We start from the raw sequence: 21,765 nt of genomic DNA, 5'->3' as shown, positions 1-21,765 counted from the left end.
ACTGTATTCGATGAGTTTTATTAACGATCAGCGGTGTGAATTCCCGTAGATAGGTATTGGCACCTGGTGTCCATTCTTCAGATAATATTTACAGTTACATCTATTATTAGCACCATTTTGTTAGTCATTGTATTGTTTATAGTCAGTCATAATTTGAGGGGAAAAGGACCATTGTGCAGTGTGAAAATAATCCTAATATATACAAAACAGACAGCTATATCGTTACGCTAATATAGGACTAATAAAGGGCCAGTGAACTACTTACAAAAAAATTACAAATAAAAAAAGAATCCGATTTTTCAGCGGGTGCTGCAGTACTATCAGTACCCCTACTTCCCGCAGCAAAGGGAGAAAATTATGTTAAAAAAATAAAATAATCAGAGATTTTGTCAAGTAGCCCTTTCCTGCAGTCAATAACAAAAGTTCTCTATTTGGATGTCACGTCCTGACCATAGGCACCTGATGTTATTTTCTATGGTAGAGTTGGTCAGAGCGTGACAGGGGGGGTTTCTAGTTTAGTTTTTCTATGTTGTCATGTTCTAGTTTTGTATTTCTATGTTGGGTTTTGTTTGGGATTTATCTCCAATTAGAGGCAGCTGGTCCTCGTTGTCTCTAATTGGAGATCATACTTAAGTAGGGTTTTTTCTACCTGGGTTTGTGGGAGATTGTTTTTGAGTAGTGTATGTTTCACCTCTGCGTCACAGTTTGTTGTTTTATTCTTTAGTTTATGTTTATGTATTGCATAGTTTCACAGTGTAAATACAATGTGGAACGACACACATGCTGCACTTTGGTCCGCTTCTCCTTACGACAACCGTGAAATTGGACTGATGGGCGGAATCTCCAATTTATTATTTTTTTAAATCCATTGTTTCTATGTCAAACAGTTTTGTTATATTTCAGTCCACTGTTATGTATATAAAGTGTAATACTGGGAAGCAAACTCAAAATGGAATACATTTTAAGTCTGTATCTGACATGGTAAAGATCTCTTCTTTTTCTAAGCCCATAACCATGTGCCTGAGGTGTGTGTTTTTAAGCCCATAACTATGTGTGAGGTGTGTGTTTTTAAGCCCATGGCTATGTGTGTGAGGTGTATACTTTTGTTTCAAAGTAGATTTGTTTAAGACTACCAAGAAACACTCTGTGGGACCCTGATTTAGCCCACTTCAGTAAAAGTTTACGTACTTTTATCTACTTCCCCAGAGTCAGATGAACTCATGGATACCATTTGTATGTCTCTGTGTGTAGTTTGAAGGAAGTTGAAGGTAGGTTCTGGAGCCCTTGTTAACTAACTTTAGTGAAATGACTGTAAGTCTACAGGAGAAGTTACTGTAGCATGGACTTAGGAATGGGCTAAACTGCCAAAATCTGGAAGTATCCCTTTAAAGCCCATCACATACAGTAAATCACTGAGTTTTCCTTCCATGTCCATTGTCTTCCATTCCTGTTCTATGGAACATTCTTAAATCTCTCAATGTCCCTTTCTCTGTCATTTATCAAGGTAAATTAATATCCTTTCTGTACACTGGCTCAATATCCTGAATACCTGTCCATTTCGTCCATATCTCTACAAACATCTGAACAACACATCCTCTCTCTGATATGCCTCCAATCATCTCCAATCTTGCTTTAACATCCATATGCCCTAAGCGCATTTCTTCGACTCCCATTCCTGCAAAGAAAATCAACAGTTAAATATTTTTGTGTATTACACTTTAAATGTATTACACACACGCTGAGTTCTCCTCTGTGAGTTCTCCTCTGTGAGTTCTCCTCTGTGAGTTCTCCTCTGTGAGTTCTCCTCTGTGAGTTCTCCTCTGTGAGTTCTCCTCTGTGAGTTCTCTTCTGTGAGTTCTCCTCCGTGAGTTCTCCTCAGGTGCTCACTCTAACTGCTAGGACACCATTAGACCCCTATGGCCTGATGATGGAACTGGCTGATAGTGATAGTGACAGACTGTGGCCTGATGATGGAACTGGCTGATAGTGATAGTGACAGACTGTGGCCTGATGATGGAACTGGCTGATAGTGACAGACTGTGGCCTGATGATGGAACTGGCTGATAGTGACAGACTGTGGCCTGATGATGGAACTGGCTGATTGTGACAGACTGTGGCCTGATGATGGAACTGGCTGATAGTGATAGTGACAGACTGTGGCCTGATGATGGAACTGGCTGATAGTGACAGACTGTGGCCTGATGATGGAACTGGCTGATAGTGACAGACTGTGGCCTGATGATGGAACTGGCTGATAGTGACAGACTGTGGCCTGATGATGGAACTGGCTGATAGTGACAGACTGTGGCCTGATGATGGAACTGGCTGATAGTGACAGACTGTGGCCTGATGATGGAACTGGCTGATAGTGACAGACCGTGGTCTGATGATGGAACTGGCTGATAGTGATAGTGACAGACTGTGGAGGCTAAAGCTGCGTCCCTCTAAGATGCACAATTTGGGACCCAGATAATCTGTGTGTGTCTGTCACACTTACCTTGGCTTTCTGCATGACTGTTCCTTTAGAGGATGAGTAGACAGGAGGTTTCTTACAGCTGACTGGTATAGATCCAGAGCAGTAGGGTCTGCTATAGACCTGAGACACACACGTTAAAATCACTAGCACCACTGATCACTTATTTGCTGGTGGGTCTATGTGTGTGGGTGTGTGTGTGCGCATGCATGAGCACATTTGTGTGTGTTGTACCTTGCTGGAGAGTTTGCTCTCCCCAGGTGCCCCCAGAGCTCCTCCTGCTAGACTCTTCTGCAGGTTGTCTTTAACCTGGGTGAGACAGAGCTCCAGGTCCACCCTCTCACTCTCCTTCCCACGGCAAGCCTTCTCTAGCTGGGACACACGCTCACTCAGGGAGCCCCTCTGCTCCTCTGCTCCAGGAACACACAGAAACAGAGGAAATTGATTAGGGAGCACCTGTATAGTTCCTCCAGTAGGGGGTGGTAGAGCGTTGCTGATTATATTTTGAAGGTACGTTAAGTACTGTAGCCTACTGAGATCTGTTTTGTGTGTGTGTGTGTTTGAGTGTGTGCGTGTTCTGACCCCTCTTACCTGAGGCAGTCTTCAACCTCTCCTTCACCTCTCTCCTCTCTTGTCTCAGTGTCACCAGAGTGTTCCGTATTCTATCCCTCTCTCTCTCCAACTCTTCTTTCTCTTTCAAGGAGTGTTTAGCGTCCTCCTCCGCTCGTGTTTTCCCATAGAGGCCATATTGATTGGCGTCTGGGGGGAGGTGAAAGGTCAGACCTGGTGAGGTTATGGGAAGAAGACGTGACATATTCTCTCTCTCTCTCTCTCTCTCTCTCTCTCTCTCTCTCTCTCTCTCTCTCAGAAAGAGTAGGAGAGAGAAAGACGGGGAGAGAGAGAGAGAGGTCAGCAGCGAAGCTAATGAGGTTTTCTCAGAAATCTCAGGTTCCATCCTCTCCTCTTCTTTTCTTTCCAGACAGACGGTAGGCTTTGAAGTGACAGACAGACAGACAGACAGACAGACAGACAGACAGACAGACAGACAGACAGACAGACAGACAGACAGACAGACAGACAGACAGACAGACAGACAGTAGGCTTTGAAGTGACAGACAGACAGACATACAGACAGACAGACAGTAGGCTTTGAAGTGACAGACAGACAGACAGACAGACAGACAGACAGACAGACAGACAGACAGACAGACAGACAGACAGACAGACAGACAGACAGACAGACAGACAGACAGACAGACAGTAGGCTTTGAAGTGACAGACAGACAGACAGACAGACAGACAGACAGACAGACAGACAGACAGACAGACAGACAGTAGGCTTTGAAGTGACAGACAGACAGACATACAGACAGACAGACAGTAGGCTTTGAAGTGACAGACAGACAGACAGACAGACAGACAGACAGACAGACAGACAGACAGACAGACAGACAGACAGAAGGCTTTGAAGTGACAGACAGACAGACAGACAGACAGACAGACAGACAGACAGACAGACAGACAGACAGACAGACAGACAGACAGACAGACAGACAGACAGACAGTAGGCTTTGAAGTGACAGACAGACAGACATACAGACAGACAGACAGTAGGCTTTGAAGTGACAGACAGACAGACATACATACAGACAGACAGACAGTAGGCTTTGAAGTGACAGACAGACAGACAGACATACAGACAGACAGACAGTAGGCTTTGAAGTGACAGACAGACAGACAGACAGACAGACAGACAGACAGACAGACAGACAGACAGACAGACAGACAGACAGACAGACAGACAGACAGTAGGCTTTGAAGTGACAGACAGACAGACATACAGACAGACAGACAGTAGGCTTTGAAGTGACAGACAGACAGACAGACAGACAGACAGACAGACAGACAGACAGACAGACAGACAGACAGACAGACAGACAGACAGACAGACAGACAGTAGGCTTTGAAGTGACAGACAGACAGACATACAGACAGACAGACAGTAGGCTTTGAAGTGACAGACAGACAGACAGACAGACAGACAGACAGACAGACAGACAGACAGACAGACAGACAGACAGACAGACAGACAGACAGACAGTAGGCTTTGAAGTGACAGACAGAGAAGGAAATAAGGTATCCCACTGGGCAAAAAACTTCATTCAGCAAAGAAAAGAAATGTGAAGACAATGAATCAATGTGGAAAACTGATTGGATTTGCAAAAAGTCATCAAGACAAGGGTATTTGGCATTTTTTCATAAATCGAATGACCTGGTGAAATGTTTTGTTGATTTCACGTTGACTTCACATTAGTTGACAATCAAATGTAAATCAAAACTAGACGTTGAAATGATGTCTGTGCCTAGTGGGATGTGTGTGTGTGTGTGTGTGTGTCTTACTGGAGCCTGTGTGTTTCAGGGACAGACCAGGTCTGGTCATAGCAGAGTATTCAGTGGAGAAACTGGGCCTCTGCTTTGGTCCGGCATCTTCCTCAGGCTGTAGAAGAGAAGGGTGAAGGGAAGAGACTATGAGAGTCATCAACAAAGAGCAGCAGGAAAAGTAAACACACACACGCACTCGCACACACACACATGCATTCACATACACACACACACTCACTCACGCAGTCACACATGCACTCATGCACCACATGCATGCAATCACACACGCACCCACGCACACACACACCCACGCACTCACACACACAATCACTCACACACACACCCACCCACGCACCCACCCACGCACTCACACGCACTCACACACGCACTCACACAGTCACTCACTCACTCACTCACTCACTCACTCACTCACTCACTCACTCACTCACTCACCCACCCACCCACGCACTCACATCCACCCACACACTCACACAGCTCCTCTCGGCACTTCAGAGGAAACCCTCCTGTCTGGGAGTAATCCTCATACATAGAGCCCAGCTGGTTGTGTGTGTGTGTTCCCACCTGCTCTCCCTCATAGGGAACCTCGTCATACATCCTGGAGTCAGTGGAAGTGCTACTAGAAGATGTGGCCCACCTGAGAGAGAGCGAGAGAGAGAGATAGAGAGAGAGGGGTAGAGAGAGAGGGATAGAGAGAGAAAGAGAGAGAGGGGGAGAGAGAAAGAGAGAGAGGGGGAGAGAGAAAGAGAGAGGGATAGGAAGAGAGAGAAAGACAGAGGGAGAGAGAGAGAGAGGGAGAGAGAGAAAAAAGTGTGAGATTGTGAAATGTGATTGTGAGAGACTGAAACATTTGACAAACACGTCATCCCACCATTCCTCTCTCTCTCTCTCTCTCTGACTCACAGGAAAGAGTGTCGCGCAGCATCTCTGATTTTAGCGGTGGTTTCCACATCAACATGGTCGTAGTGTAGTGACTCTGGATCTGTGGCTGTACCCGTCTCTGCCAGCAGAACACCCAGCCATCGCCCCAACTCCTCAGAACTACACGCCTACAGGAGGAAGGAGGTGGAGGGAGATGGAGAGAGAGAGAGTAGGGAGGGAGAGAGAGGAGAGAGAGAGCGAGCAAGCAAGAGAGAGAGAGAGAAAGAGAGACAGAGAGAAATAGAGGTAATGGTCAGATTAGACAGATCTATTATACAAACATTCTGACATTTACCAGCACATGGAAAAGACATGAGTCTGTATTCTAAATTGCTAAACTTCTTGAAGTACTGTATTGAAATGTATGGCGCCATGAATTGTATCCCGTATTGTTGCATGTACAGTATATTACCTCCAATGTAGCCACCTCTGTGCCTCCCTTCAGTATCCTGAGGGTGAAGAGGTGTTTGGTGCCCAGTCCTGGGAACACCTCACACCCATGGAGGGGTAGAGGGGCCAGGGAGGCCCGGGGGTCTCCTCTGTCAGGGTGGAAGTAGAGAGAACCCTCACGCACACAACACCAATGGTCCTGCCATACCTGGCTCACCAACACAGACAGGTAGCCTAGGGAGGAGAGGTGGAGAGGAGAGGAGAGGAAGGAGGAGGGGAGAGGAAGGGAAAGAGGAGAGGAGGACTGTATCATTGCTGTTATCAGTAGGTTATTGTCATATTTAATGAATTTAGCTTAATTGTTTGTGTGTGTAAGTATGTGGAAAGGTTTCAAAGAGAGAGAGAGACAGATAGAAAGAGAGAGAAAGGATATAGAATAGTTCAGGGAAGGAGTGAGAGGTGAGCTGGAGGAGGAGTGGAGGGGGTGTCCTACCTCGTCGAGGGTCTGGGGAGGGGGGGCGTGCATCGCCAGGTAGGAGGTGCTTCCTCTTGGAGAAACTGATGATACGTGTTATCTTACGACCTGCTGCTAGAGCCCCCCGCTTCACCTTACCTACACACACACACACACGCACATGCACGCACGCGCACGCACGCACACACGCACGCACACACGCACACGCACACGCACACACACACACACACACACACGCACACACGCACGCACGCACACATGCACACGCACACGCACACATGCACACGCACACAGACAAACACATACAAACACACTGAATAATTTAGGTCAAAGTTATATATTAATCGCCATGTTAGCATCCAAAGCAACAGTTTATCACCCTTCTCTCTGCTGTCCCTGTTGTTCTCTCCTGTAGACACTTCCACACTCGCTGGGTCTGCCATAGTCTTCTCACCAGACAGCCGCTGAGAGGACAGAGGAGGTACATAATAACAGTTTAGTTCAATCAGGAAACACAAAACACCCAACAGCTGAATCTATTCCACCATCCTCCTCCCTTTCCCTTCCCTGAGAGATAGGAGAGCGAGAGAGAGCAATGTCCTGCTCAGAGAGAGTGACAAGCTTTAATGAGGGGATTGAAGGATGACTGAACTCTGTCAGTACTGTTTACTACCACCACATCTACATCCCTAATGGCACCCTATCCTCTAAATAGTGCACTACTTTGACCAGAGCCAACGGAACGGGCCACAGACTACAATTCAACATCTATTCAACGTTGGTTCAACGTAATTTTGTTGAAACGATGTGGAAACATTTAACCAGTGTGTGCCCAATGGGCATAGACCAGGCCAATAGGGCTCTGGCCAAAAGTAGTCCACTATGTAGGATATAGGGTGCCATTTAGGACGTAACCCTAAACAGATAAACACAGTGACTGATGCTGATGTGTTGTTCTGTTGTTATTCTGTTGTTCTGTTGTTATTCTGTTCTGTTGTTATTCTGTTGTTCTGTTGTTATTCTGCTGTTCTGTTGTTATTCTGTTGTTATTCTGTTGTTATTCTGCTGTTCTGTTATTATTCTGCTGTTCTGTTGTTATTCTGTTGTTCTGTTGTTATTCTGTTGTTCTGTTGTTATTCTGTTATTCTGTTGTTATTCTGTTGTTCTGTTGTTATTCTGTTATTCTGTTGTTATTCTGTTGTTCTGTTGTTATTCTGTTGTTCTGTTGTTATTCTGTTGTTCTGTTGTTATTCTGTTGTTCTGTTGTTATTCTGCTGTTCTGTTGTTATTCTGCTGTTCTGTTGTTATTCTGTTGTTATTCTGTTGTTATTCTGTTGTTATTCTGTTGTTCTGTTGTTATTCTGTTGTTCTGTTGTTATTCTGCTGTTCTGTTATTATTCTGCTGTTCTGTTGTTATTCTGTTGTTATTCTGTTGTTCTGTTGTTATTCTGTTGTTCTGTTGTTATTCTGTTGTTCTGTTATTCTGTTGTTATTCTGTTATTCTGTTGTTATTCTGTTGTTCTGTTGTTACTCTGCTGTTCTGTTGTTATTCTGTTGTTATTCTGTTGTTATTCTGTTGTTATTCTGTTGTTATTCTGTTGTTATTCTGTTGTTATTCTGTTGTTCTGTTGTTATTCTGCTGTTCTGTTGTTATTCTGTTATTCTGTTGTTATTCTGCTGTTCTGTTGTTATTCTGTTGTTCTGTTGTTATTCTGTTGTTCTGTTATTATTCTGCTGTTCTGTTGTTATTCTGTTGTTATTCTGTTGTTATTCTGTTGTTCTGTTGTTATTCTGTTGTTCTGTTGTTATTCTGTTGTTCTGTTATTCTGTTGTTATTCTGTTATTCTGTTGTTATTCTGTTGTTCTGTTGTTCTGTTGTTACTCTGCTGTTCTGTTGTTATTCTGTTGTTATTCTGTTGTTATTCTGTTGTTATTCTGTTGTTCTGTTGTTATTCTGCTGTTCTGTTGTTATTCTGTTATTCTGTTGTTATTCTGCTGTTCTGTTGTTATTCTGTTGTTCTGTTGTTATTCTGTTGTTCTGTTATTATTCTGCTGTTCTGTTGTTATTCTGTTGTTCTGTTATTATTCTGCTGTTCTGTTGTTATTCTGTTGTTATTCTGTGTCACGTCCTGACCAGTAAAGGGGGTTATTTGTTATTGTAGTTTGGTCAGGGCGTGGCAGGGGGGTGTTTGTTTTATGTGGTTCGGGGTTTGTTGGGATGTGGGTTTATGTAGAGCGGTGTTTGTTTAGAGTATTCCGGGGCTTTTGGTTATGTTCTATGTATTTTAGTTATATGCTCTGTCTATGTTGTGTATTTCTTTGTGTTGGCCTGGTATGGCTCTCAATCAGGAACAGCTGTACATCGTTGTTGCTGATTGGGAGTCATACTTAGGTAGCCCTGTTTTCACATGTCCCTTGTGGGAAGTTTTTTTTGCACTGCTAGGGTTAGCCTGCAAAACTGTTTAGCTGTCATTCGTTTTCTTGTTTTTGTTATGTGTTCAAGTTTATTAAAATAAACGTTAAAATGAGCACTCAACCCGCTGCACCTTGGTCTACTCCCTTTGACGGCCGTTACATTCTGTTGTAATTCTGTTGTTATTCTGCTGTTCTGTTGTTATTATGTTGTTCTGTTGTAATTCTGTTATTATTCTGCTGTTCTGTTGTTATTATGTTGTTCTGTTGTAATTCTGTTGTTATTCTGTTGTTCTGTTGTTATTCTGTTGTTCTGTTGTTATTCTGTTGTTCTGTTGTTATTCTGTTATTCTGTTGTTATTCTGTTGTTCTGTTGTTATTCTGTTGTTCTGTTGTTATTCTGTTATTCTGTTGTTATTCTGTTGTTCTGTTGTTATTCTGTTATTCTGTTGTTATTCTGTTGTTTTGTTATTTTTTTGTTCTGTTGTTATTCTGTTGTTATTCTGTTGCTATTCTGTTGTTCTGTTATTATTCTGTTGTTCTGTTGTTCTGTTATTATTCTGTTGTTCTGTTGTTATTCTGTTGTTATTCTGCTGTTCTGTTGTTATTCTGCTGTTCTGTTGTTATTCTGTTGTTCTGTTATTATTCTGTTGTTGTCACAAATTTTGGACGGGGCAGGACCTTGGCACCAGGCTGGGGAATACCGGCGATCTAAGGAGGAGCTGGAAGCAGCCAAGGCGGAGTGGCGTTATTATGAGGCATTATATGCGCAGATTGGCAAGTGTGAGAGGCAGCCACAAGACATTTTTTAGGGGGGGCACATGGGAAGAGTGGCTAGGCCAGGTAATAAACCTAAGCCAACTCCCCATGCTTATTATGGGGAGCAGCGGATCATGAGAGCGCCGGTCTATGCGGAAGTGCGCACGATCTCGCCCATGCGCATTCACAGTCCGGTGCGAGCGATCCCAGCCCCTCGCAAGTGCCGTGCTAGAGTGGGCATCCAGCCTGGAAGGAGGATGCCTGCGCAGTATATCTGGCCACCAGTACGTCTCCTAGGCCCAGTCTACCCTGCGCCTGCTCTACGTACGGCAGCCATCAGGCCTCTGCACAGCCCAGTTCGCCCTGTGCCAGCACTCCGCCCGTGCAGGGCTACTGTGACTACGCAGCCAGGATGGGTGTGCAGGCTGTGCGCTCCAGACCTCCAGTGCTTGTTCATGGCCCAGTGTACCCTGTTCCTGCTCCTCGCACTAGCCCTGAGGTGCGTGTCTCTAGTCTGGCGCCTCCAAAGCCAGCACCACGCACCAGGCCTCCAGTGCGTCAGCCCAGTCCAGTACGTCCTGTTCCTGCTCCTCGCACTAGCCTTGAGGTGCGTGTCTCCAGTCTGGTACCTCCAGTACCAGCCCCACGCACTAGGCCTCCAGTGCGTCAGCCCAGTCCAGTTCGTCCTGCTCCTGCTCCTCGCACTGGCCTTGTTGTGCGTGTTACCAGTCTGGCACCTCCAAAGCCAGCCCCACGCACCAGGCCTGTAGTGCGCCTGTCCAGTCCAGAGCTTCCGGCGACAGTGTCCCGTCTAGAGCTTCCGGCGACTTCCTACAGTCCGGAACCTGCAAAGACGGCCCACAGTTTGGAACCGCCAGAGACGGCCCACAGTACGGAGCCTGCAGAGACGGCCCACAGTCCGGAGCCTGCAGAGACGACCCACAGTCCGGAGCCTGCAGAGACGGCCCACAGTCCGGAGCCTGCAGAGACGGCCCACAGTCCGGAGCCTGCAGAGACGGCCCACAGTCCGGAGCCTGCAGAGACGGCCCACAGTCCGGAGCCTGCAGAGACGGCCTACAGGTCCTAATCCAGGCACTTGTCATCTCCCGTCTGGATTACTGCAACTCACTGTTGGCTGGGCTCCCTGCCTGTGCCATTAAACCCCTACAACTCATCCAGAACGCCGCAGCCTGTCTGGTGTTCAACCTTCCCAAATTCTCTCACGTCACCCCGCTCCTCCACTCTCTCCACTGGCTTCCAGTTGAAGCTCGCATCCGCTACAAGACCATGGTGCTTGCCTACCGAGCCGTGAGGGGAACGGCACCTCCGTACCTTCAGGCTCTGATCAGTCCCTACACCCAAACGAGGGCACTGTGCTCATCCACCTCTGGCCTGCTGGCCCCCCTACCTCTGAGGAAGCACAGTTCCCGCTCAGCCCAGTCAAAACTGTTCGCTGCTCTGGCACCCCTATGGTGGAACAAGCTCCCTCACGACGCCAGGACAGCGGAGTCAATCACCACCTTCCGGAGACACCTGAAACCCCACCTCTTTAAGGAATACCTGGGATAGGATAAAGTAATCCTTCTAACCCCCCCCTAAAAGATTTAGATGCACTATTGTAAAGTGGTTGTTCCACTGGATATCATAAGGTGAATGCACCAATTTGTAAGTCGCTCTGGATAAGAGCGTCTGCTAAATGTTATTATTCTGTTATTATATTGTTCTGTTGTTATTCTGTTGATCTGTTATTATTCTGTTGTTCTGTTGTTCTTCTATTGTTCTTTGTTTAGGCCATGGGTTCTATTGGGTTTAACACACCCTAGTGTAACACACACTGACTCTAGTGTAACACACACTGACTCTAGTGTAACACACACTGACTCTAGTGTAACCCCTCACTGACTCTAGTGTAACACACACTGACTCTAGTGTAACACCTCACTGACTCTAGTGTAACACACACTGACTCTAGTGTAACACCTCACTGACTCTAGTGTAACACACACTGACTCTAGTGTAACCCCTCACTGACTCTAATGTAACCCCTCACTGACTCTAATGTAACCCCTCACTGACTCTAGTGTAACACACACTGACTCTAATGTAACCCCTCACTGACTCTAATGTAACCCCTCACTGACTCTAGTGTAACACAAACTGACTCTAATGTAACCCCTCACTGACTCTAGTGTAACCCCTCACTGACTCTAGTGTAACACACACTGACTCTAATGTAACCCCTCACTGACTCTAGTGTAACCCCTCACTGACTCTAGTGTAACACACACTGACTCTAATGTAACCCCTCACTGACTCTAATGTAACCCCTCACTGACTCTAGTGTAACCCCTCACTGACTCTAGTGTAACCCCTCACTGACTCTAGTGTAACCCCTCACTGACTCTAATGTAACCCCTCACTGACTCTAGTGTAACACACACTGACTCTAATGTAACCCCTCACTGACTCTAATGTAACCCCTCACTGACTCTACTGTAAACACACACTGACTCTAGTGTAACCCCTCACTGACTCTAATGTAACCCCTCACTAACTCTAATGTAACCCCTCACTGACTCTAGTGTAACCCCTCACTGACTCTAGTGTAACCCCTCACTGACTCTAATGTAACACACACTGACTCTAGTGTAACCCCTCACTGACTCTAGTGTAACCCCTCACTGACTCTAGTGTAATCCCTCACTGACTCTAGTGTAATCCCTCACTGACTCTAGTGTAACACACACTGACTCTAGTGTAACACCTCACTGACTCTAGTGTACAACACACACCTTGTCCAGCTCAGTCTTTCTGGGCATCATTGGAGAAGTGGGCTCTTCTGGTCCTTTTCCCTGACTCACTTTATGGACCACCTGAGAACACGAACACACACACACACACACACACACACACACACACACACACACACACACACACACACACACACACACACACACACACACACACACACACACACACACAGGGGTTGGGGGGGGGCACACAATGCAAATAGTCCAGGTAGCCATTTGATTAGTTGTGCAGGAGTCTTATGGCTTGGGGGTAAAAACTGTTGAGAAGCCGTTTTGTCCTAGACATGGCACTCCGGTACCGCTTGCCATGCGGTAGTAGAGAGAACAGTCTATGACTGGGGTGGCTGGGGTCTTTGACAATTTTTAGGGCCTTCCTCTGACACAGCCTGGTGTAGAGGTCCTGGATGGCAGGCAGCTTAGCCCCAGTGATGTACTGGGCCGTACGCACTACCCTCTGTAGTGCCTTGCGGTCAGAGGCTGAGCAATTGCCATACCAGGCAGTGATACAACCAGTCAGGATGCTCTCGATGTTGCAGCTGTAGAACCTTTTGAGGATCTCAGGACCCATGCCAAATCTTTTTAGTTTCCTGAGGGGGAATAGGCTTTGTCGTGCCCTCTTCACGACTGTCTTGATGTGTTTGGACCATTCTAGTTTGTTGATGATGTGGACACCAAGGAACTTGAAGCTCTCAACCTGCTCCACAACAGCCCCGTCAATGAGAATGGGGGCGTGCTCGGTCCTCCTTTTCCTGTAGTCCACAATCATTCCCTTAGTCTTGGTTATGTTGAGGGATAGGTTGTTATTCTGGCACCACCCGGCCAGGTCTCTGACCTCCTGCCTATAGGCTGTCTCGTCATTGTCGGTGACCATGCGTACCACTGTTGTGTCATCTGCAAACTTAATGATGGTGTTGGAGTCGTGCCTGGCCATGCAGTTGTGGGTGAACAGGGAGTACAGGAGGGGACTGAGCACGCACCCCTGGGGAGCTCCAGTGTTGAGGATCAGCATGGCAGATGTGTTGCTACCTACCCTCACCACCTGGGGGCGGCCCGTCAGGAAGTCCATGATCCAGTTGCAGAGGGAGGTGTTTAGTCCTAGGATCCTTAGCTTAGTGATGAGCTTTGAGGGTACTATGGTGTTTAAAGCTGAGCTGTAGTCAATGAATAGCATTCTCACATAAGTGTTCCTTTTGTCCAGGTGGGAAAGGGCAGTGTGGAGTGCAATAGAGATTGCATCATCTGTGGATCTGTTTGAGCAGTATGCAAATTGGAGTGGGTCTAGGGTTTCTGGGATAATGGTGTTGATGTGAGCCATTACCAACCTTTCAAAGCACTTCATGGCTACGGACGTGAGTGCTACGGGCCTGTAGTCATTTAGGCAGGTTACCTAAAGGTGCATGCGTTTGTGTGTTGTGTGTGTTTTGTCCTCACCCTGAGCCACCTGTGTGCCTGCTCCCTGCTCTGCACAGCCAAGACCAGAGCCTCTCCACTGGGTGGAGTGAACCTCAGCTCATGTCTCTTCCTGCGTCCGTCTTTAGGGGCGTAGACCACAGTGCACTGGAGCAGGGGCAGGTCAAAATATGGGGACACGTCCTTAGAGCTCTTATAGCACTGGAGGAGAAAACACAGGGGTTAAGGATTGTATGTGTGTGTGTGTGTGTGTGTGTGTGTGTGTGTGTGTGTGTGTGTGTGTGTGTGTGTGTGTGTGTGTGTGTGTGTGTGTACCTGTAGCCTGTTGTCCCGTATGACAGTCAGTTGCTTAGCCCACTGTCCGAAGCGTTTCTTTCGCAGCAGGAAGGCACAGATCCTACAGTCCCTGGCAGGGAGCATGGAGCTCTCATCACTAGGCCACTGGTGGGTCAGCCTGGACCCAGGCCCTGCTCCTCTTTCCTCTTCATCTTCCTCATACGACTCATAGGAACTACTCAGAGCATCAGAGTCATTGTCTAGGGGGAGCAATACCAAGAAACTACAGTTAGACTGAGACCAATCAGAAGAAACTACAGTTAGTAGTTTGGCTTGTCACCTAAAACCCTGACAAACTTTTACAGATGCACAACTGAGAGCATCCTGTCGGGCTGTATCACCGCCTGGTACAGCAACTGCACCGCCCTCAACCGCAAGGCATTCCAGAGGGTGGTGCGGTCTGCACAACGCATCACCGGGGGCAAACTTCCTGCCTTCCAGGACACCTACAGCTCCCGATGTCACAGGAAGGCCAAAAAGATCATCAAGGACAAGAACCACCCGAGCCACGGCCTGTTCACCCAACTACCATCCAGAAGGCGAGGTCAGTACAGGTGCATCAAAGCTGGGACCGAGAGCTTCTATCTCAAGGCCATCAGACTGCTAAACAGCAATCACTAACTCAGAGAGGCTGCTGCCTACATAGAGACTCACTAGTCACTTTAGCCTGTTGGGGATAGGGGGCAGTATTTGCACGGCTGGATAAAAAACATACCCGATTTAATCTGGTTACTACTCCTGCCCAGAAACTAGAATATGCATATAATTATTAGCTTTGGATAGAAAACAACCTAAAGTTTCTAAAACTGTTTTAATGGTGTCTGTGAGTATAACAGAACTCATATGGCAGGCAAAAACCTGAGAAGATTCCAAACAGGAAGTACCCTCTCTGACCATTCCTTGGGCTTCTTGCCTCTGTTTATTGAACATTTAGGATCTTTGCTGTAACGTGACACTTCCTACGGCTCCCATAGGCTCTCAGAACCCGGGAAAAAGCTGAATGATGTAATTCCAGCCCCAGGCTGAAACACATTAGCGCTTTTGGCAAGTGCTCTATCAGAGGGCCATCAGACTGAGGCTCGTGCATGAGGGGATCCCATACTTTTACTTTCACTCTCTTTGTAATAAAAAACGATTTCCCGGTCGGAATATTATCACTTTTTTACGAGAAAAATGGCATAAAAATTGATTTTAAACAGCGGTTGACATGCTTCGAAGTACGGTAATGGAATATTTAGAATTTTTTTGTCACGAAATGCGTCGTGCTCGTCACCCTTATTTACACTTTCGGAATGTGTCTTGAACGCACGAACAAAACGCCGCTATTTGGATATAACAATGGATTATTTGGGACCAAACCAACATTTGTTATTGAAGTAGAAGTCCTGGGAGTGCATTCTGACGAAGAACAGCAAAGGTAATAACATTTTTCTTATAGTAAATCTGACTTTGGTGAGTGCTAAACTTGCTGGGTGTCTAAATAGCTAGCCCTGTGATGCCGGGCTATCTACTTAGAATATTGCAAAATGTGCTTTCACCGAAAAGCTATTTTAAAATCGGACATAGCGAGTGCATATGGGAGTTCTGTATCTATAATTCTTAAAATAATTGTTATCTTTTTTGTGAATGTTTATCGTGAGTAATTTAGTAAATTCACCGGAAGTGTTCGGTGGGAATGCCAGCACATGCTAGTCACCTGCTAATGTAAAAAGCTGGTTTTTGATATAAATATGAACTTGATTGAACAGACATGCATGTATTGAATAACATAATGTCCTAAGATTGTCATCTGATGAAGATCATCAAAGGTTAGTGCTGCATTTAGCTGTGGTTTGGGTTTATGTGACATTATATGCTAGCTTGGAAAATGGGTGTCTGATTATTTATGGCTGGGTACTCTGCTGACATAATCTAATGTTTTGCTTTCGTTGTAAAGCCTTTTTGAAATCGGACAGTGTGGTTAGATTAACGAGAGTCTTGTCTTTAAAATGGTGTAAAATAGTCATATGTTTGAGAAATTGAAGTAATAGCATTTCTAAGGTATTTGAATAATGCGCCACGGGATTCAACTGGCTGTTAACCTAGCCCAGAGAGGTTAAACAATGACACCTTAATAATGTTTACATATTCTACATTACTCATCTCATAAAATCAAATCTGGAATCGGCTTCCTATATTACAACAAAGTATCCTTCACTCATGCTGCCAAACATACCGTCGTAAAACTGACCATCCTACCGATCCTCGACTCCTGTGATGTCGTCTATAAAATAGCCTCAAACACTCTGCTCAACAAATTGGATGCAGTCTATCACAGTGCCATCCATTTTGTCACCAAAGCCCCATACACTACCCACCACTGCGACCTGTACGCTCTCGTTGGTTGGCCCTCGCTTCATACTTGTCGCCAAACCCACTGGCTACAGGTTATCTACAAGTCTCTGCTAGGTAAAGCCCCGCCTTATCTCAGCTCACTGGTCAGCATAGCAGCACCCACTCGCAGCATGCGCTCCAGCAGGTATATCTCTCTGGTCACCCCCAAAGCCAATTCCTCCTTTGGTCGTCTTTCCTTCCAGTTCTCTGCTGCCATTGACTCGAACAAACTGCAAAAATCTCTGAAGCTGGAGACTCATATCTCCCTCACTAGCTTTAAGCACCTGCTGTCAGAGCAGCTCACAGATCACTGCACCTGTACATAGCCCATCTGTAAACAGCCCATCTATCTAACTACCTCATCCCCATACTGTATTTATTTATTTATCTTGCTCCTTTGCACCCCAGTATCTCTACTTGCACATTCATCTTCTGCACATCTACCATTCCAGTGTTTAATTGGTATATTGTAATTACTTCGCCACCATGGCCTATTTATTGCCTTAACTCCCTTATCTTACCTCATTTGCACTCACTGTATGTAGACTTTTTGTTTTGTTGTGTTCTACTGTATTATTGACTGTATGTTTTGTTTATTCCATGTTTAACTCTGTGTTGTTGTATGTGTCGAATTGCTATGCTTTATCTTGGCCAGGTCGCAATTGCAAATGAGAACTTGTTCTCAACTTGCCTACCTGGTTAAATAAAGATTAAATAAATAAATCCATAAAAAATATGTATATACTGCATCTTATACCATCCGCTGCATCTTGCCTATGCCGCTCGGCCATCGCTCATCCATATATTTACATGTACATATTCTCATTCCATCCCTTTAGATTTGTGTGTATTAGGAAGTTGTTGGGGAATTGTTAGATTACTTGTTAAATATTACTGCACTGTTGGAACAAGAAGCACAAGCATTTCACTACACTCGCATTAACATCTGCTAATCATGTGTATGTGACCAATAACATTTGATTTGATTTAGACTGAGACCAATCAGAAGAAACTACAGTTAGACTGAGACCAATCAGAAGAAACTACAGACTGAGACCAATCAGAAGAAGCTACAGTTAGACTGAGACCAATCAGAAGAAACTACAGTTAGACTGAGACCAATCAGAAGAAACTACAGTTAGACTGAGACCAATCAGAAGAAACTACAGTTAGACTGAGACCAATCAGAAGAAGCTACAGTTAGACTGAGACCAATCAGAAGAAGCTACAGTTAGACTGAGACCAATCAGAAGAAACTACAGTTAGACTGAGACCAATCAGAAGAAGCTACAGTTAGACTGTGTTGTTGTCGTCTGTGTTAAGGGATGAAACTTCTTAAAATATCTTTAGGAGTGAAATGTTAATACGCTTCTCTTTTTTGTGTGTGAATTATTGCCCAGAAGTTCACTCTTGATTGTAGAAAAGATACACACACACACATACTGTACGTCTGCACATGTTTATGACAAAGAACAAAACGTCAATGTCACCCTGAAAAAGGAGTTGTAACCACACAGACCAGAAGCTATGTATCTGGTCTCGTTGTGGTACTGTAGGATATGTTTTCTACTACATTTGACTCACAGGAGTTATGATGTTGTCGTCCGTTGATGCAGGTAGAAGGGGTGTTGTTGTCTGCATCCTCATAGTAACCATCCTCTATGGAGTTAGGAGGGCTGGAGCTACCGCGGGTGGTGATGTACTCTGGCTGCTTGCCAGGGCTGAGAGGTACTGCCTCTTCATAGTAAGCCTCAGGATGGGGGGTGGTGGGCAGGGGCGGAGGGGTCTCTGATGAGCGGGGGGGGAGAGGAGTTTGGACTGCTCTATAGGATAGGTAAAAACACAGGTACTGCACTTACACACCAACATGTAACCACAAATGAAAAAAAATAAATCTAGATGAATTCCACGCACACACATACACACACCACACACACACTGTGCAAAGCGAGGTCACTTGGAAAATAAGTGTAGAATGGGACTAGACAGGAGACGCTCCACACCAGCTTGACGAATGAGCTCTGAGAGCACTACGGGGGGGGGGGGGGGGATCAGCAACACTATGGAGGATCATCAACACTATGGAGGATTATCTAACACTATGGGGGATCATCAACACTATGGAGGATCATCAACACTATGGAGGATTATCTAACACTATGGAGGATCATCTAACACTATGGAGGATCATCTAACACTATGGAGGATCATCAACACTATGGAGGATCATCAACACTATGGAGGATCATCAACACTATGGAGGATTATCAACACTATGGAGGATCATCTAACACTATGGAGGATCATCTAACACTATGGAGGATCATCAACACTATGGAGGATCATCAACACTATGGAGGATCATCAACACTATGGAGGATTATCAACACTATGGAGGATTATCAACACTATGGAGGATCATCTAACACTATGGAGGATCATCTAACACTATGGAGGATCATCAACACTATGGAGGATCATCTAACACTATGGAGGATCATCAACACTATGGAGAATCATCAACACTATGGAGGGTCATCAACACTATGGAGGATCATCAACACTATGGAGGATCATCTAACGCTATGGAGGATCATCAACACTATGGAGGATCATCTAACACTATGGAGGATCATCAACACTATGGAGGATCATCAACACTATGGAGAATCATCAACACTATGGAGAATCATCAACACTATGGAGGATCATCAACACTATGGAGGATCATCTAACACTATGGAGGATCATCAACACTATGGAGGATCATCAACACTATGGAGGATCATCTATGTCATCTCCTCTTACTGCCATACATTTCTGTCATCTCCTCTTACTGCCATACCTTTCTGTCATCTCCTCTTACTGCCATACCTCTCTGTCATCCCCCCACCCCTTTATATACAGGGTACAGCTTATGCTGCACATGGGCCAGCTATGATTCAATTCCAGAGCGGTCATTGTTGTTGAGTGGTTAGTAGGATACAAATACACTAATTAAGTTTGATAGACACACAGAGAAAACATGAACACACACAGGAACAGTGAATGTGTGTTGTGTGTAGCTGACCTGTTTTAAGGGAGTTGTGTCGTGTCTGTGTGTGTCAGTGTGTGTGTCCTGCTTCTGTTTCTGGTCCTCTGTCATGTCCTTCAGCTCCCCCATGTCACAGTCTGGACAGAGAGGTACAAGACAGTTAAAGAGAAAGTTTGGGATTTCACAACTTGAAGTAAGGCGGCTGCTCAACTTGAAAGTAGTCTATGGACCAGGAGATACTGCTGCAAAACCTTTAATGCCCTGGCTGTTCAAATAAAGTTCATATCGCTCCAAGAACCAAACTCACCAAAGGTCTCGAAGAGGGATTCCACAAAGCTGGTGCCGTGTCTGTAGACTGACGTGTTCATGTACAAGTAGTCTGGTCCTGTCACTGGGGGAGAGAAAACTAAACATATAAACACACTTATGACCAGCTCATGTTGTTAGATCTGTGATGTGTCTGTAAACTGTCTGTCTGCTCCTACCTGTCTATACCTGTCTGTACCAGACCTGGGTCACTTCATCTGTATCTGTTAACTGTCTGTCTGCTCCTACCTGTCTATACCTGTCTGTACCAGACCTGGGTCACTTCATCTGTATCTGTTAACTGTCTGTCTGTTCCTACCTGTCTATACCTGTCTGTATCAGACCTGGGTCACTTCATCTGTATCTGTTAACTGTCTGTCTGTTCCTACCTGTCTATACCTGTCTGTACCAGACCTGGGTCACTTCATCTGTATCTGTTAACTGTCTGTCTGCTCCTACCTGTCTATACCTGTCTGTACCAGACCTGGGTCACTTCATCTGTTAACTGTCTGTCTGCTCCTACCTGTCTATACCTGTCTGTACCAGACCTGGGTCACTTCATCTGTATCTGTTAACTGTCTGTCTGTTCCTACCTGTCTATACCTGTCTGTACCAGACCTGGGTCACTTCATCTGTTAACCGTCTGTCTGCTCCTACCTGTCTATACATGTCTGTACCAGACCTGGGTCACTTCATCTGTATCTGTTAACTGTCTGTCTGCTCCTACCTGTCTATACCTGTCTGTACCAGACCTGGGTCACTTCATCTGTATCTGTTAACTGTCTGTCTGTTCCTACCTGTCTATACCTGTCTGTACCAGACCTGGGTCACTTCATCTGTATCTGTTAACTGTCTGTCTGCTCCTACCTGTCTATACCTGTCTGTACCAGACCTGGGTCACTTCATCTGTATCTGTTAACTGTCTGTCTGCTCCTACCTGTCTATACCTGTCTGTACCAGACCTGGGTCACTTCATCTGTAAACTGTCTGTCTGCTCCTACCTGTCTATACCTGTCTGTACCAGACCTGGGTCACTTCATCTGTTAACTGTCTGTCTGCTCCTACCTGTCTATACCTGTCTGTACCAGACCTGGGTCACTTCATCTGTTAACTGTCTGTCTGCTCCTACCTGTCTATACCTGTCTGTACCAGACCTGGGTCACTTCATCTGTATCTGTTAACTGTCTGTCTGCTCCTACCTGTCTATACCTGTCTGTACCAGACCTGGGTCACTTCATCTGTTAACTGTCTGTCTGCTCCTACCTGTCTATACCTGTCTGTACCAGACCTGGGTCACTTCATCTGTATCTGTTAACTGTCTGTCTGCTCCTACCTGTCTATACCTGTCTGTACCAGACCTGGGTCACTTCATCTGTTAACTGTCTGTCTGCTCCTACCTGTCTATACCTGTCTGTACCAGACCTGGGTCACTTCATCTGTATCTGTTAACTGTCTGTCTGCTCCTACCTGTCTATACCTGTCTGTACCAGACCTGGGTCACTTCATCTGTTAACTGTCTGTCTGCTACTACCTGTCTATACCTGCCTGTACCAGACCTGGGTTCAATTACTATTTGAAATCATTTCAACCATCTATCTGTGCTTGAATGAGTTTGCCTGTACAAACTGCCTTCCATCTGGTACTCTGGCAGACTAAAGCAAATGCT

The 21,765-nt window shown here is 45.6% G+C and overlaps 1 long non-coding RNA gene and 1 pseudogene across 1 annotated transcript; both read right to left on the bottom strand.

The window, feature by feature from the left end:
- Positions 1-1,448: 1,448 nt before the first annotated feature.
- LOC115168245 (actin filament-associated protein 1-like 1) overlaps positions 1,449-21,765 on the bottom strand; it is a 42,648-nt pseudogene continuing 22,331 nt past the window's right edge.
- LOC115168253 (uncharacterized) lies at positions 11,587-12,317 on the bottom strand. The gene is made up of 2 exons (XR_003870643.1): positions 11,768-12,317; positions 11,587-11,724 (listed from the first exon to the last, which is right to left on the bottom strand). It is a non-coding gene; the product is annotated as an uncharacterized LOC115168253 (long non-coding RNA).

Source organism: Salmo trutta, chromosome 3 (genome assembly GCF_901001165.1).
Source record: "Salmo trutta chromosome 3, fSalTru1.1, whole genome shotgun sequence".
Taxonomy (NCBI): domain Eukaryota; kingdom Metazoa; phylum Chordata; class Actinopteri; order Salmoniformes; family Salmonidae; genus Salmo; species Salmo trutta.
The sequence above is the reverse complement of the archived record's forward strand: the minus strand, read 5'-3'. Positions and strand labels throughout refer to the sequence as shown.